Below are 5,980 nucleotides of genomic sequence, written 5' to 3' on the forward strand. Positions count from 1 at the left end.
GCCATATTGTGAATGGAACAGTGACGTCACGCCGCATATAAAATAACTGACGCATCTGGATATCCGGCGCCATGTTGTGAAGGTCATCTTGCTAAAAGACGAGCGAAAAGTGCGCCATGTTGTGAAGGTCATAAAAGGCGACTCCGCATCTTGACTCTTTTTCAGACTGTGATGATTATATTGTAATTAATAAAAAAGAAGATAAGAGGAGGTGAATTATAAAAAGGAATATGAGCGGAATGTAGAACAGCTGCAGCCAGTCAGGAGGCAGCTTTCATAAATCATTTGTTCCTAGACATGAGAGCTGGATTCTGATTGGTTGCTATGTGCGATCTCTCCACACTGTGTTTCTGAGAGGAAATTACTGCGATGATACCATTCCCAGACCTGACAGGACAAGCTGGAACTTGTAGTTCAACATGTGACAGGAACACGACTGGTAAATAGCTATGGTGTTCTGATTTAAGACTAATTATGAGGTGAAGTCCGCCGTCACGTGACTTTCAAGCATGTTAAAGGTGACGGAGTAAAGATGGCCGCTCCCTGTATACATATATATCAGTTGTTATTAGTACCATTTTGAATACATGTAACTTTCTGATGACTTTTAACTCTGTTTTACAGGAGGAGAGATGACGGCATTCCTAGATTACTTATAGGATAGATGACAATGGCCGCCAACTGTCCATCCAGAATCTGCAGACACAATACTGGAAAATGCCGAGCATCCCGGCCTGAATGGGTGAGTTCTGGCCCAAAGTGGGTGTAGTGGGCCACGGTAGTCCTGGAGTGGAGTGTGAGGGTTCTGGAGTGGACCATGTGTGTTCTATAGTGGGCTGCCGGCGTTCTGGAGGGGAAGCGGTGGTTCTGGTGTGGAGCGCGAATGCTCTGGAGTGGGCCGTGGGCTTTGTGGAGTGGGCTGGGGGCGTTCTGGGTGAGCCACAGGCATTCTGGAGTGGGGCGCGGTGGTTCTGGAGTGGGCCGCGGGCGTTCTGGTGTGGAGCGCGAACGTTCTGGAGTGGGCCGCGTGCGCTCTGGATTGGGCCGTGGGCGTTCTGGTGTGGAGCGTGAATGTTCTGGAGTGGACCGGGGGCGTTCTGGTGTGGAGCGCGAACGTTCTGGAGTGGGCCGCGTGCGCTCTGGATTGGGCCGTGGGCGTTCTGGTGTGGAGCGTGAATGTTCTGGAGTGGGCCGGGGGCGTTCTGGTGTGGAGCGTGAATGTTCTGGAGTGGGCCGGGGGCGTTCTGGTGTGGAGCGCGAACGTTCTGGAGTGGGCCGTGGGCGTTCTGGTGTGGAGCGTGAATGTTCTGGAGTGGGCCGGGGGCGTTCTGGTGTGGAGCGCGAACGTTCTGGAGTGGGCCGCGTGCGCTCTGGATTGGGCCGTGGGCGTTCTGGTGTGGAGCGTGAATGTTCTGGAGTGGGCCGGGGGCGTTCTGGTGTGGAGCGCGAACGTTCTGGAGTGGGCCGCGTGCGCTCTGGATTGGGCCGGGGGCGTTCTGGTGTGGAGCGTGAATGTTCTGGAGTGGGCTGCGGGCGTTCTGGAGTGGGCCGGGGGCGTTCTGGTGTGGAGCGCGAATGTTCTGGAGTGGAGTTTGAGGGGTTCTGGGGTGAAATGCAGGGGTTTCTGGATTGGAACGTGAACGTTTTGGATTGGGCCGTGGGCGTTCCTGGTAGAATATGGTCAGCGGGATTTAAACGTCCCAATTTCCTCAACAGAAAAGTTCATAAATATGGAAAAAATTTGTGGCGCGTCAATAATATTAATGTTTTCATTTAATAATACATTTTCTACCTTCTATTTCTATTCTTATGTAAAATCGTTCTTACAATATAGTTTAATTAAAAATGTTTTACAAATCAGCGGAAACTAAGTGAGAAAAAGATATAAGAGTTAGGGCTCCTGCAGACGCCCATGAATATCAGTTGGACTGGCCGTGGGTCTCCCGACCAGAGCGTGAGAGCTTCATATATTTTTCTGAGGCTGTCACACTCAGATCAGGAGAGCCATAGCTAGTCCGTGCATTGCGGTCTGTGCTGAGATGTCTGAATTATCCCTTACAAACCCCCCATGACGATTCTTTATTAACCCTTTCTGCATTCAGCAATACACAGAGGCTGCAGAAGGCAAAAGGTGCAACATTTTTAATGAAATACAATGGAAAAATTATTTTCAGTCAACAATACATGCATTAAAAATGTATTAAATGGTAGACAACCCTTTAATATGAAGAAAAACTCACTTTTTGTCCTGTTTTTTTTTTTTTTATAACCTTTACGTTATTCCCTTTTAATTCATAGCGGCATCTATGGGATTGAATGATTATTCCCACCTTTAAATGTCACCAACTATTCTCTGGAGAACCTGTGGATCAAGGAAGAGAAGGTTTGACCTCTGGGACCCTACTGATCCCGAGAAAAGTTACCTGAAATGCCCCATTGGAGTGATGCCCGCACATATACACCATGCTCTACTCATTCTCTATAGGACTACTGGTGATGACTGAGTACAGGGCTCTGCTTTACCTGGATCCCCATTGACCAGTAATGGAGTGGTGGCTCTCTAGCGGACCCATCGCTCCTTTTACAGTGGGGCATTTTACAGCTTTGTTCTTAAGATCGGGGGGGGGGGGAGGGGGTCATGGCATCTAAACCAGCACCAATCTGCATGCTATCACCTATGCTTGGGATAGGTTATCATGTTTTATTTGGGTTACTACCCTTTAAAGGGACTTTGTCACCCCTAAAATCGTATATGAGGTAAGCCCACCGGCATCAGGGGCTTATCTTCAGCATTCTGTAATGCATTCTGTGATGCTGTAGATACGCCCCCGATGTATCCTGAAAGATGGGGAAAAAGAGGTTATATTATACTCACCCAGGGGCGGTCCTGCTGCTTTCTGGTCCGATGGGCGTCGCGGTCCTGTCCGGAGCCTCCTATCTTCTTACGATGACGTCTTCTTCTTGTCTTCACGCCGCAGCTCCGATGCAGGTGTATTTTGTCTGCCCTGTTGAGGGAAGAGCAAAGTACTGCAGTGCGCAGGCATCGGGAAAGGTCAGAGAGCCCTGGCGCCTGCACACTGGAGTACTTTGCTCTGCCCTCATCAGGACAGACAAAGTACGCCGGAGCCGCAGCAAGAAGACGTCATCGTAAGAAGATGGGAGGCCCCGGACCGGACCGCAGCGGGACCGCCCCTGGGTAAGTATAATATAACCTCTTTTTCTCATCTTTCAGGATACATCGGGGGCTTATAATAATAATAATCTTTATTTTTATATATAGCGCTAACATATTCTGCAGCGCTTTACAGTTTGCACACATTATCATCGCTGTCTCCGTTGGGGCTCACAATCTAGAATCCCTATTAGTATGCCTTTGGAATGTGGGAGAAAACCAGAGTACCCGGAGGAAACCCACGCAAACACGGGGATAACATACAAACTCTTTGCAGATGTTGTCCTTAGTGGGGCTTGAACCCAGGACTCCAGCGCTGCAAGGCGCCACTGCGTCACCGTGATGCCCACATAATGCTGTAGATAAGCCCCTGATGGCGGTGGGCTTAGCTCATATACGATTTTGGGTGTGACAGGTTCCCTGTAAGTATCTGGGATGAGGGCTAGCTCCAATGATGCCCAGCTGTAAACTACAGAAGGCTCCTACTGGGGATGACGAGATTGCGGTAACTGTGGCACTTCACGATAAAATGTTTTTTTTAACATCATAAATTGTTAAAATTGCAGTGCTTGTGAAAATATCAAACTTTGCAATTTATTTGATATTACAAAATCTCAAGAATGGGGGGGATTTTCAGTTCCACAATTTATTGCTCATTGGCTAGGTTACCAACCACTTCTGCAGTCTATCAGAGGTAGTCAGTTTCCAAGGTGAGTATTTCTGGATCTGGCCAACTTGAGTGCCCCCTAACACTCCTGCACACTTCACAGTGCGCTGTTCAGGACACGAGCCAGAGGTCTCTCACACAGCCAAATCAGATCCCATGTTTTGCACTGAGAAGGGGCAACACCCCCAAACACGTGTCTGCAAATAGAGATTCTGGTTTGGCATGTATCCTCAGACTTGGAGCAAGGCTTGTTAAATGGTTGTTGACTTCTAAGATTGCTATATCCAAAAGTAGTTACTAGAGTTCAGGACCTCTTCGTCACTGAAGAGGCAATTTGCATATTTCCAAGAATAGCATTGTATGGCCTATAAGTCTCGTTACACTGGCATGTCATTGTCCACGAGAAGAGTGAGATGCCTCAGTTCAGGACAGCAGCTCGGCCAAGCCTGAGGCTGGTCAGCGCCTTACACACGAGTGTTGAGACAACTTCTTTAAAGCAATTCATATTATGGCTCTCAGCTAGAGGGAGTGAGTTTGATTCCTAAGAAGGGCTAGACTATACCCCAAGGATACATACGAGTTAAAAATAAAAAACTGAGAAAGCCCCTTTAAAGTGAACCTGTCAGCTGATACTTGTCACCCAATTATCAGGCTCTGGCTGTATCATCTCAGCCTGGTATGTTTAATTTAGAAATGTTTCCGAGTATCAAAGAAAGACTTGCTTTAAAAGAGGCCGAGGACTGAGACTGTGTTGTAGGCAGAGACCTGTCAATCCAGGGCAGTGGGAGAGGAGAGCCCCCCGGGGACCCTCCTGTCTGACTGGTCTTCACTTTTGCAAGATAAGAAAAAGGGGAGAGCCACTAGCAGTTAGCATCATTTTTACAAATTTGGTGTCATTTGCACAAGATTAAACATTTTGTCTGTATTGATAAATTTGATTTTTTTTTTAGTTCAACTACACAACTCCCAGCATTTGCACCACTGCACTTTTGCTAAGTGTCTGTGATCCATTCCACAATTTTGCAGTATTAACAGACCCCTATTAATCTGTGTGTCAGGAGTTTATTGTGCTGTTGTGTTTGGGGTGACAGGTCTGCGCTACATCTCCTCGGTGCCCTTTATGCATCATGTCCAGCCCGTATCCAGCCGTACTGTAAATCCCCAGTATACAGCTATTGATTTCTCGGCCGCTCTGTGCCAGGGACACTCTGCTCCAGTTCGTTATCTTCTGTCCGTCATATGTTTTTTGTTCAGGATTCTCATCTCTCCTGCGAGTCTCAATCATTCTCCGGCAGCAGAATCATTTCTGCTCATCTCGTGTCACCGACTTCTGCTCTTACCGGGATAGTTAAGGGTCTGAGACTGTGGCAGAGGTGCGAAAAAAAGTAATTATTATTTGTTTGTCTACTCTTAAAGGGGTCCTCTCAGTAAGAAAACCAAAAGGGCACACACTTCTACGCTTATACCCTGCCCAGTACCCACTTTTATCATCCAAAGGGGAACAGCTCCTGTTCTGGCAGATCAATCTCCATCACGTCGGCCATTTGTTTCAGTGACTGATGTAAATATAGCGCAGGGCAAAGTATATCACCATTCGTTTTCATCTGAAGTTTGCCAGGAATTTTTAAAATAAAATGTTAGTACTGAAGTTTAAAGGAATATCTACATTTATGACTTCTCCTGTGTCTGACCTCAGCTACGATACACTGTGACGACACCACATGTAAATACAGGCCTATGCTCTGCATTATTCCTCTGCATGTGAGCTTTGTACATAAAACTGCGACAGTAAATAATATAGCTGAGATTGTAAGTCTACGGAGGGCCTTTCATTTTCAGCTGCCAGAGGGGTAAGGAGATTGATTCTGTCCAGAACCAGCCCCCAAGACCAAGGGGTCAGCAAAAGAAAAAATGAAACCTGTATTTTTTTTCCTAAAAAAAAAACCTAAAATGTACTTTACACTAGCTAATTACATTGTGGATTCGTTAATAGTTTTATTTGCTTCTTCTTTATCATGCAGGAACTTTCTCCATCAGACTCCTTTTGTAATAAAATTCAAGTATAGAAGCGAGTTCCACACTTATCACACAATATTGTAATTTTTTTTTCTCCAGATTAGAATCGAGTAGCCATTGATGTT

General features: G+C 46.6%; 1 long non-coding RNA gene across 1 annotated transcript; it reads left to right on the forward strand.

The window, feature by feature from the left end:
- Positions 1-178: 178 nt before the first annotated feature.
- On the forward strand, positions 179-2,507 carry LOC138647090 (uncharacterized). Its single transcript, XR_011314875.1, has 3 exons — positions 179-439; positions 625-742; positions 2,299-2,507. It is a non-coding gene; the product is annotated as an uncharacterized lncRNA (long non-coding RNA).
- Positions 2,508-5,980: the final 3,473 nt, after the last annotated feature.

The sequence above is a fragment of the Ranitomeya imitator genome, chromosome 8 (genome assembly GCF_032444005.1).
Source record: "Ranitomeya imitator isolate aRanImi1 chromosome 8, aRanImi1.pri, whole genome shotgun sequence".
NCBI lineage: Eukaryota > Metazoa > Chordata > Amphibia > Anura > Dendrobatidae > Ranitomeya > Ranitomeya imitator.